General features: G+C 36.6%; 1 protein-coding gene across 4 annotated transcripts in view; it reads left to right on the top strand.

Annotated features, from left to right (window-relative positions):
* Positions 1 to 12,500, top strand: part of LOC137651323 (beta-1,4-glucuronyltransferase 1) — a 700,820-nt gene that overhangs the window by 67,936 nt on the left and 620,384 nt on the right. The gene's annotated exons all lie outside the window — the stretch shown is intronic.

Raw genomic sequence — 12,500 nt, 5'->3', positions numbered from 1 at the left:
AAAAGGGAATGCATGTGGTTATATATATATATATATATATATATATATATATATATATATATATATATATATATATATATATATATATATATATATACACTCTCACACACACACACACACACACACACACATATATATATATATATATATATATATATATATATATATATATATATATATACACTCTCACACACACACACACACACACACACACACATATATATATATATATATATATATATATATATATATATATATATATATATTTATAAATAAATAAATAATCATTAGCCATTACTGCAGAACCAAGGCCTCAGACATGTCTTTCTACTCTGGTCTGTTTATGGTCTTCCTATGCCAGTTTATACCATCATATATGCTTAGTTTGTCAATCCATCGTCTTTTCTTCTTTTCCCTGTTTCTTTTACAATCTCTTAGGACCCATTATGTTGTTGATGTCTATCTATTACTTGTCATTCTCATTATTTATCCTGCCTATGTCCATTTCTTTTTCTTATTTGTTGTTAGAATATCCTCTACTTTAGTTTTCTCTCATATCCATGTTGCTCTTTTTCTGTCTCTTAGTGTTATTTCAGTTATTATTCTGTCCATAGCTCTTAAGGTTGTAGCTTATGATCTAAGGCTCCAAGTTTCCGATACAAAAGTTAATACTGGTTGGACCATCTGATTAAATGCCTTTCTTTGTACTTGTGTATATATATAAATATATGTATATATATATATATATATATATATATATATATATATATATATATATATATATATATATACATATATATATATATATATATATATATATATATATATATATATATATATATATATATATATATATATACTGTATATATATGTTTGTATGAATTCATTCATATATACATACATGCTATAGTACATTGTTAAATGTATGTCTTTGAAAGTAATTGTATATATCAGTGACCTTGGTCGACGAACGCCAGGTATTCATAATCGATCAGACAAGCAATTAAGCAACAAGCAAAAAAAATCTCCATAGAAGTTTTTATGTCCACACCCTCACTACTTTACATATATCCCAATCCTATATCCTAAGATCCTCTTTGGAATAACGCCTAGTCTACTATTTACATTTAAAAGAAAATTATTTTTTCTCCGAGAGTTAACTTGAAAGTTCGAAACTTAACGAGATCCAACAGTTCTGCTGTCGGAAAACAATTTCCTTCTCCTTTCGTACCTCAAAGGCTGAACAAAGTAAGGAAGGGGGACAGAGCAAAAAAGTTTTCTTTGTAAAATTACTTTTAAAGTTGCTCCTCCTATGTTTATTTTAGGGTAATGCTACCCCCACCTCTTTTCCTCGCGTAGTAATGGGCCATTATGGACGAATGCCACCTTAAAATGTCTTTAGTTTTTTCGTCAATGGCCTTTTTTATGGCTCTTTCCTTTTGTCATTCTTATGTCTTTCGCAAACGGGATAGTTATCGTGAAAGAATGCCCATTGCTCACCTATCATGAAAGAATCCCCATTTCTCAGCTTATATGAAAGAATCCCCATTGTTCAGCTATTATGAAAAAATGTCCATTGCTCAGCTATCGTGGAAGCATGCTCATTGCTCAGCTATCGTGAAAGAATGCCCATTGCTCAGCTATTATGAAAGAATTCCCATTGCTCAGCTATTATAAAAGAATGCCCATTGCTCAGCTATCATGAAAGCATGCCCATTGCTCAGCTATCATGAAAGAATGCTCATTGCTCAGCTATTATGAAAAAATGCCCATTGCTCAGCTATCATGAGAGAATGCCCATTGTTCACCTATCATGAAGGAATGCCCATTGCTCAGCTATCTTGAAAGAATCCCCATTGTTCAGCTATCATGAAAGAATGCCCATTGCTCAGCTATCTTGAAAGAATGCCCATTGTTCAGCTATCATGAAAGAATGCCCATTGCTCAGCTATTATGAAAAAAATGCCCATGGTTCAGCTATCATGAAAGAATGCCCATTGTTCAGCTATCATGAAGGAATGTCCATTGCTCAGCTATCTTGGAAGAATGCTCCTTGCTCAACTATCGTGAAAGAATCCCCATTGCTCAGCTATCATGAAAGAATCCCCTTTGCTAAGCTTTTATGAAAGAATCACCATTGCTCAGCTATTATGAAAAAATCCTCTTTGCTCAGCTATTATGAAAAAATGACCGTTGCTCAGCTATGGTGAAAGAATCCCATTTGCTCACCTATCATGAAAGAATCGCCATTTCTCAGCTAATATGAAAGAATCCCCATTGTTCAGCTATCTTGGAAGAATGCTCATTGCTCAGCTATCGTGAAAGAATGGCCATTGCTCACCTATCATGAAAGAATCCCCATTTCTCAGCTAATATGAAAGAATCCCCATTGTTCAGCTATCATGAAAGAATGGTCATAGCTCAACTAACATGAAAAAATGCTCTTTGCTCAGCTATTATGAAAGAATGCCCACTGCTCAGCTATTATGAAAGAATTCCCATTGCTCAGCTATTATGAAAAAATGCCCATTGCTCAGCTATCTTGGAAGAATGCTCATTGCTCAGCTATCGTGAAAAAATGCCCATTGCTCAACTATCGTGAAAGAATGCCCATTGTTCAGCTATCATGAAAGATTTCCCATTGCTCAGCTATTATGAAAAAATGCCCATGGTTCAGCTATCATGAAGGAATGTTCATTTCTCAGCTAATATAAAAGAATCCCCATTGTTCAGCTATTATGAAAAAATGCCCATTGCTCAGCTATCTTGGAAGAATGCTCATTGCTCAGCTATCGTGAAAGAATGCCCATTGCTCAACTATTGTGAAAGAATGCTCATTGCTCAGCTATCATGAAAGAATTCCCATTATTCAGCTATCATGAAAGAATGCCCATTGCTCAGCTATTATGAAAAAATGCCCATTGCCCAGCTATCGTGGAAGAATGCTCCTTGCTTAAATATCTTGAAAGAATGCCCATTGCTCAGCTATCATGAAAGAATCCCCTTTAGTTAGCTCTTATGAAAGAATCCCCGTTGGTCAGTTAACCTGAAATGATGCCCATTGCCCAGCTATCATGAAAGAATCCCCTTTGCTAAGCTCTTATGAAAGAATCACCATTGCTCAGCTATTATGAAAAAATCCTCTTTACTCAGCTATTATAAAAAAATGACCATTGCTCAGCTATCATGAAAGAATCCCCTCTGCTCAGCTATCATGAAAGAATCCCATTTGCCCAGCTATTATGAAAAATGCCCATTGCTCAGCTATCATGAGAGAGTCCCCATTCCCCAGCTATTATGAAAGAATACCCATTGCCTAGCTATCGTGAAGGAATCCCTTTTACTCAGTTATTATGGAAAAATCCCAATTGCTCAACTATCATGAAAGAATCCCCATTGCTCAGCTATTATGAAAGAATCCCCATTGCTCAGCTGTCATGAAAGAATCCCCTTTGCTCAGCTATTATGAAAGAATCTCCTTTGCACAGCTATTATGAAAAAATGCCGAATGCTCAGCTATCATGAAAGAATCCCCTTTGTTCAGCTATTATGAAAGAATCGCCTTTGCTCAGCCATTAAGAAAGAATCCCCATTGGTCAGCTATCATGAAAGAATCCAAATTGATCAGCTATTATGAAAAAAAAATACCATTGTTAAGCTCTCATGAAAGAATCCCCTTTGCCCAGCTATTATGAAAAAATACCCATTGCTTAAGCAATCATGAAAGAATCCCCTTGGCTCAGTTATTATGAAAGCATCCCATTTGCTCAGCTATTATGAAAAAATCCCGTTTGCTCAGCTATTATGAAAAATGGCCATTGCTCAGCTATCATGAAAGAATCCCCTTTGCTCTGCTATTATGAAAGAATCTCCTTTGCTCAGCTATTATGAAAAAATGTCCCTTGCTCAGGTATCATGAAAGAATCCCCTTTTCTCAGCTATTATGAAAGAATACCCATTACTCAGCTATCATGAAAGAATCCCCTTTGCTTAGTTATTATGTAACAAATGCCCATTGCTCAGCTATTATGAAAGAATCCTCTTTGCTCAGTTATTATGAAAAAATGCCCCATTGCTCAGCTTTCATGAAAGAATCCCCTTTTCTCAGCTATTATGAAAAAATGCCCATTGCTCAGCTATCATGAAAGAATTCTCTTTGGTCAGCTCTTATGAAAGAATCCCCATTGGTCAGCTAACATGAAAGGATCCCCATTGCCCAGCTATCATGAAAGAATCCCCATTGCACATCTATCATGAAAGAATCCCCTTTGCTCAGCTATTATGAAAAAATGCCCATTGCTCACCTATCATGAAAGAATCCCCTTTGCTCAGCTATTATGAAAGAGTCCCCATTGTTCAGCTATCATGAAAATATCCCCTTTGCTCAGCTATTATGAAAATGGCTATTGCCCAGCTATCATGAAAGAATCCCCATTGCTCAGCTATCATGAAAGAATGCCCATTGCTCAGCTATCATGAAAGAATCCCCATTGCTCAGCTATCATGAAAGAATCCCCTTTGCTCAACTATCATGAAAGAATCCCCATTTTTTAGCTATCATGAAAGAATGCCCATTGCTCAGCTATCATGAAAGAATGTCCATTGCTCATCTATCATGAAAGAATCCCCATTGCTCAGCTATCACGAAAGAATCCCTTTTGCTCAACTATTAGAAAAATGACCATTGCTCAGCTATCATAAAAGAATCCCCATTGCTCAGCAATCATGAAAGAATGTCCATTGCTCAGCTGTCATGAATGAATCCCCATTGCTCAGCTATCATGAAAGAATCCATATTCCTCAGCTATAATAAAATAATCCCTATTGCTCAGCTATCCTGAAGGAATCCCCATTGCTCAGCTATCCTGAAGGAACCCCCATTGGTCAGATATCATGAAAGAATCCCCATTGCTCAGCTATCATGAAAGAATCACCATTGCTCAGCTATCATGAAAGAATCCCCATTGCTTAGCTATCCTGAAAGAATCACCATTGTTCAGCTATCCAGAAGGAATCCCCATTGCTCAGCTATCATGAAAGAATCACCATTGCTCAGCTATCATGAAAGAATCACCATTGCTCAGCTGTCATGAAAGAATCCCCATTGCTCAGCTATGATGAAAGAATCACCATTGCTCAGCTATCCTGAAGGAATCCCCATTGCTCAGCTATGCTGAAAGAATCACCATTGCTCAGTTATCATGAAAGAATCACCATTGCTCAGCTATCATGAAAGAATCCCCATTGCTTAGCTATCATGAAAGAATCCCCATTGCTCAGCTATCCTGAAGGAATCCCCATCGCTCAACTATCATGAAAGAATCACCATTGCTCAGCTATCATGAAAGAATCCCCATTGCTTAGCTATCATAAAAGAATCCTCATTGATCAGCTGTCATGAAAGAATGCCACCTGTTGAGATACTACCGCTAGAGAGTTATTGGGTTCTTTGACTGGCCAGACAGTAATACATTTGATCCCTCTCTCTGGTTGCGGCTTATTTCATCTTTGCCGACTACACTCAGTAGTCTGGCCTATTCTTAACTCAGTCTCCTCATTCTTCATACACTTGACAACATTGATATTACCAAACAATTCTTCTTCTCTCAAGAGGTTAATTACTGCTCTGTAATTGTTCAATGGCTACTTTCCTTTTGATAAGGGTAAAAGAGACTCTCTATGGTAAGCAGCTCTGCTTGGAGAAGGACCATTGTTTTCTAGTCTTGGGTAGTGCTATACCATGGTCTTCCACTGTCTTGGGTTAGAGACTCTTGCTTGAGAATACACTCGGGCACTCTATTCTCTTTTTTTTCTCTTCCTCTTTTTATTTTGATGTTTTTATCATCTTGTTATTTTCAAGTTTTTATAGTGTATATATGAAAGATTTACTTTGTTATCTATGTTTTTAAACTTCTATTGTAGTTTTTCCTTATTTCATTTCCTCACTTGGGTATTTTTCCGTGTTGGAGTCCCTAGGCTTATAGCATATGATAATCATCTCTCATGAAGAAATGCCCATTGCTCCTACAAGAGATAATGACACTGGCCTCTATAGTCCACCAATGTCCCCTGGCTTACGCAAGTGATGTAAGGCCATAATTGGAAGGAAAACTGGACGTCTGGTCCAGAGCATAATCAGCATTTGAGGTAGAATCAACTCTGTGTCCTGATAGAGTGCTTCCTCCTACTGTTATGTAAGGAAGCCTACCGGTTACAGTACGTTGGTAATTTATATAAATTTGTACATTTGCAGGATCAATTCAACTGCCTCTATTGCAGGGCTGCCGGATTCTCCACACTAGGCAACTCTACAACACTGATTCAAGAATCAGTCTTTCAGAGTCGGCAACATCAAGCGCTGAACTCCACTGAGCCTCCTAGTCCCATAGCATCCACACTTTCATAGACTTTACAATTATTGTAATTTCTATATAGATATCACGGAGATTAATTATTTATTACTTTTTATTACATTTTCATCGACATACACCATCTCTTTACAATGTGTGGAATTTATTAACAGTCGGATTCCACATTCCACACTTGATCAAGATGTGGAGCAGATTAGCCGTATCGATGACGTAAATTCCACGTTTCGGCAGCCCTGCTCTATTGTCCAATTGCAGTCAGGTAACGTCAGTTCTGCGTCTTGACAAATTGTTATCACGTCTACTCCTTAACTTGAGTTGTACTAATTGTGCTACTTGGCCGTATTGACTCAACTGGGCTCCTCGACACAGTTGTATTTCCTTCAATTTAAAGGTTTAAAGACAGAAGCAAGGAGCAGTGATATTGCCCTAGCTAGAACAACAATGCCCTAGAGACCAACCATATATAATATGAAAAGCTACCAAGTTCGGACCAGTTAGGGCCAGGCAGTGGCTGCTGATAGCTCGGTAGGTAGACCAATAGGCTCCCCCAAACCCCCCATCCTTAGCTTACAAAGAGGTAAAGTTGCAGCGACCAAAGGAACTAAACCGAGTTTGAGCAGGACTAGCATCCCATTCCGGTGATCACCAGACAGGGATGTTTCCAATAGGCCATCACAACCAATATTTGAATGAATATTGCAGCACGACATATTTTAGTGAACCGGGCTAATTGGCTTAGTTGAATCAACCCTACTCCTTAAAAGTTACATTAAATGATCTTCTTGAATCATTTGAGTTATTCGACTGTTTAGCAGAGTTGAATAAGGTTTAATTCTTATCAGAGTTGATGTAACTCCGTTCTCTGACATATTTAAATCATGGTTTTCATTGACAGCGTTGAAGCAAAAGGGTCCCTCGGATGAGTTGTTTTCTGTCCTGCTTTATGAATATGAAAGAACCAAGTTCTTGACCATCGATCAGTGAATATGACTAAACTATTGTCAATTTTTTTTTAACGAGGCAGATTTGCACCGACTAGCCGGGGTGTCCTTTTAGCTCGGAAAAGTTTCCTGATCGCTGATTGGTTGGACAGGATAATTCTAACCAATCAGCGATCAGGAAAATTTTCCGAGCTAAAAGGGCGCCGCTGCCAGTCGTTGCAAATGCGCCTCATTAAAAGAAATTGACTATAGTGTATCCGAGACGTCAAAAATGACGTCTAAATATTTAGATAGATATGCATACCCACCCACACGCACACAGATTCAACCTTTCCCTGTCTAACTACAACCTGCTGGTTAGTCATAGGGGTATGACTATATTTGTATATATATATATATATATATATATATATATATATATATATATATATATATATGTATATATATATTTATATGTGTATATGTATATGTGTATATATATATGTATATGTATATATATATATATATATAATATATATATAAACATACACATATATATATATATATATATATATATATATATATATATATATATATATATATATATATATATGTGTGTGTGTGTGTGTGTGTGTGTGTGTGTGTGTTTGTGTGTGTGTGTAAGGAATGAGACAACGTCACAATCGCGTTCAAAAATCGAAGATAGTTTCTCTCCAGACAACCTATTCTCCAGATAATTTTCAGAATATCAGGAAAAATTGCATTTAAGCTTCTCCATTTATTGTTTGGTGTCGTCACGTGATTCGAATCCCTTCGCAACTCTTCTTCAGGACAAAATTGGTTGAATGTTGGAATTACACAATATGAAGTCTATGGTGGCGAAAATTTTATACAAAAATATTGATAAACTCCAAAATTATATAATCAGGCATTTGCTCTTGATTATATAGGGGAGATTTTATAGTCGAGTTAAATATGCTTCTGAAGAAACTATAGTCAATTTTTTTTAGCGAGGCAGATTTGCACCGACTCGCAGCGGTGCCCTTTTAGCTCGGAAAAATTTCCTGATCGCTGATTGATTGGACAAGATAATGCTAACCAATCAGCGATCAGGAAACATTTCCAAGCTAAAAGGGCACCGCTGCGAGTCGGTGCAAATGTGCCTCATTAAAAGAAATTGACTATAATTTAGGATCAGCTTTGTACTACACAGAAGTAAAACGAAAGATTTTAGGAAATCTCACACTTTTTCCCTCCGATACTTACGTGAAATGGATGCCTCCCAAACACATCTGTTATTAGGTCTGTTGAACAGGCTGATGTAAGTTATTTTTTTTTCCCTAGATTTTATATGACAGATCAGTGTTGACGTTTTTACTGTTCTTACGGTATTTTATATCGGTTATTCATTATTTCTCATGCTTATTTATTTCTTTATTTTCTTTCCTCACTGGGCTATTTTTCCCTGTTGAAGCCTGCATCCTGCTTTTCCAACTAGGGTTGTAGCTTAGCAAATAATAATAATAATAATAATAATAATAATAATAATAATAATGATAATAATAATAATAATATGAACCACGAGAGACCGCCTATAATAGTTTTAGAAGCAGTGACCATTTAAAGGTTAAAGGCCCCGCATGAATGGCAACGGCAAGGGAGAGTGGCAATGCCCTAGGGACATCACCCAAGCCCCCCTTTCCATCCAAGTTAGGACCAGGAAAGTAATGGCTGCTGATGACACAGCAGATGTACCTATAGTCTTCCCAAAACCCCTCTTCCGTAGCTCACAAGGATAGTGAGGTTACAGACACTATGAGAAACCATCGAACTTGAGTGGGTATAATTTCCCGTCCTGCAGAACGCCACCAAAAGCCCTTTAGAATTTCACGTTGGGAGTAATTTATAGGTTAATGGGGCGTGGCCTAATTCCACGCTTCTCTTCAGAGGCTCAAATTCAGCATCTTTGTGATTAATCGAGATGGTGGAACCTTTACGCAAGAGCAAAGAGGCGAGAGGAGAATTGAAATGCACACCTGACGTATGATCCCTGCTTTGATATGGCGCCGAATCTCGAATATGTTGGAGAAAGTGAGGGAGAGTCGGAGAAAGTGAGGGAGAGTTGGAGAAAGTGAAGGAGAGTTGGAGAAAGTGAAGGAGAGTTGGAGAAAGTGAGGGAGAGTTGGAGAAAGTGAAGGAGAGTTGGAGAAAGTGAAGGAGAGTTGGAGAAAGTGAAGGAGAGTCGGAGGAAGAGGAGAAATGGATAATGGTGAAACTATTACATGTGAGGGAAGCGCTCGTGAATTCGGCTAATGCATCTTCATCACCAATGTTAAGGCGTCCTTAGAGAAACTCTAATGTAAGGGAGGGAATGGGTGGTGTGGGGAGGAAGTCCTACCCCCCCCCCCCTCTCTCTCTCTCTCTCTCTCTCTCTCTCTCTCTCTCTCTCTCTCTCTCTCTCCCAAAACTTTTGGCTAATGGAAGTCTTCTTCACTTTGTGGTTTGGGGGGAATATTTTATGCTCTTACTTCTTATCAAATTTAGTTTAATTAATCTTTACGTCATTTTTGACGGCGTGATGCTAAAATTGTTTTTAAAAAGTTTAAATTATATTAAAAATGATAAAATTAACGAATGGTACTGTCTTCACTTCCTTTGCTTATGTTAATTTATTCATCTCTCTCTCTCTCTCTCTCTCTCTCTCTCTCTCTCTCTCTCTCTCTCTCTCTCTCTCTCTCTCTCTCGTGCAGTCAGTGCTGCTCTCATGGTACAGTATGTGTTCCTTAAGGATCTTTCCAGCGTTCCTTCGTCCATTAGCTGCACCTACTTTATATCTTTTTACTTTACCTCCTCCTTGCTTCCTTTCTTCCAGCTTGCTATCCAACCTCTCGACTTTTACAATATGGTGTGACTACGGGCACGTGAGCAATGATTGGCCTCATAGGTCCTAACGCCCGGTGATGTAGCCTTAATTCACAATCCAATCAAGCTCCGGTATTATGGATTACGTTAAGTGACGAATTTCATACTTACTTTCTTGGGTAATTAAGTAAGAAATAGAGAATGAAGAATCTTTATTGGTCATGGGAGGAATACTTAACAAGTTAGAAATATATATATATATATATATATATATATATATATATATATATATATATATACTGTATATATATATATATATATATATATATATATATATATATATATATATATGTATACTGTATATATATATATGTATACTGTATATATATATATATATATATATATATATATATATATATATATATATATATATATACTGTGTATATATATATATACTGTGTATATATATATATATATATATATATATATATATATATATATATATATATATATATATATATGTATGTATACACATACCGGTACATTTTATGCATGTATTTCTCATCATCATCAGCCAAAAGTAATCAACTGCAGGAAAAAGGCCTCAGACATGTCCTTACACCCGTCTGTTTATGATCTTTTTATGCCAGTCTATACTCGCAAATTTTCTTAGCTCTCCAATCCATCGTCTTCTCTTTCTTCCCCTGCTTCGTTTGTAATATCTATGGACCTATTTTGTTATTCTTAATGTCCATCTATTATTTATAATTCTCATTATATGTCCTATCCTCGTCCATTTCTTTTTCTTACGTGTTAGAATATCCTCTGTTTTAGTTTGCTTTCGTATTAATGTTGCTTTATCCTGTCTCTTAGTGACATTTCCATCATTATTCTTTCCATAGCTCTTTGAATTGTAGCTACCTTATGTTCTAAGCCAAGGCTTTGGTAAGGCTCAAAGTTTCGTAAGCACAAGTTAATGCTAGAAATATCTGATTATATACAGTTCTTTTTAGAGAAAGTGGCATTTTACTTTTCATAATCTCATTTTGTTTACTGAGAGTTCTACATTTTTAATTTCGGTCTCATGTCATGGGGAAGTACTGTCGGAAACACTTACGGTCTTTCCTAAGCACGTATATTCATTAACCCATCTCTAGAGGTTCGTCTATAACTGTTATTGTTTGTCTGTGTGTATATATATATATATATATATATATATATATATATATATGTATATATATATATATATATATATATATATATATATATATATATATATATATATATATATATATATATATATATACATGCATATAGAGTTATTGTATTTATATGCGTATGTATAGTAACACATGTGTACATATTTATGTGTGTATATATGTTTGTGGTTTTGTATTGTACATGTATATGCATATATACAGACAGTCCCATTGTTGATACAAATATCGCCATCCCTTTGAGGAATATCCTAACTTAATTTCCTCAATTTTCGAGCCAGAAATGAAAGAGGAAAGCAAACAAGTCTAACGAAGACTTAGTGGTAACTTACGTTCAACTTTATTAATTAACCTAAACCTAAGTTCACCTGACCAAGAAAGTTAGTTATTCTCAGAAAATGCTACGCTGCTGCTACTGCTACTTCATAAGCAACGTGTCTGACGTTTATATTATCTACATTTGTAGCAGCAGAATATTTTATCAAAGTACCTTTCCCGCAGTCTCTAGGAATTGTTAGTTCCAGATTGCCTTTAAGCTCTTGCTTAGTTCCGTAATTTTCCCTCGCCACTGTGTAGTTCCAGCTGGCTTTCAGCTGTTATTTATTTTCGGGTAGCATCTTGGTACTATCTAGCAGTTAGTTATGCCTAAATGGTTTCTAGAGATGCTCTGGCCCTGATTGTTTCTAAAAACTGCTCTGTCCCAGAGGGTTTCTAGAAACTGCTTTGCCCCTGATTGTTTCTGAAAACTGCTCTGTCCCACAGGGTTTCTAGAAACTGCTCTGTCCCCGATTGCTTCTAGAAACTGCTCTGTCCCCGATTGCTCCTAGAAGCTGCTCTCTTCCTGATTGTTTCTAGAAACTGCTCTGTCCCTGAAGGTTTCTAGAAACTGCTCTGTCCCTAAAGGTTTCTAGAAACTGCTCTGTCCCAGAATGTTTCTAGAAACTGAAAAGTTTTTCTTGCAGATATTTAGTTCTGGAAGTTTCCCTGCAATTACAAAGGGACAGGCTGGATCTCTTCTGCCAAATGTATAATTATAGGAAGGGACTAATAACTGTGTAGGTCCACGTGCTTCCTAACAATGTATAATCCCAGATAATGTATAGCAACTGTAACCTGAAATGTAGGTGGTC

This window comes from Palaemon carinicauda, chromosome 12 (genome assembly GCF_036898095.1).
Source record: "Palaemon carinicauda isolate YSFRI2023 chromosome 12, ASM3689809v2, whole genome shotgun sequence".
Lineage (NCBI taxonomy): Eukaryota > Metazoa > Arthropoda > Malacostraca > Decapoda > Palaemonidae > Palaemon > Palaemon carinicauda.
Note: the sequence above shows the minus strand (reverse complement) of the source record. Positions and strands in the feature narration are given on the sequence as shown.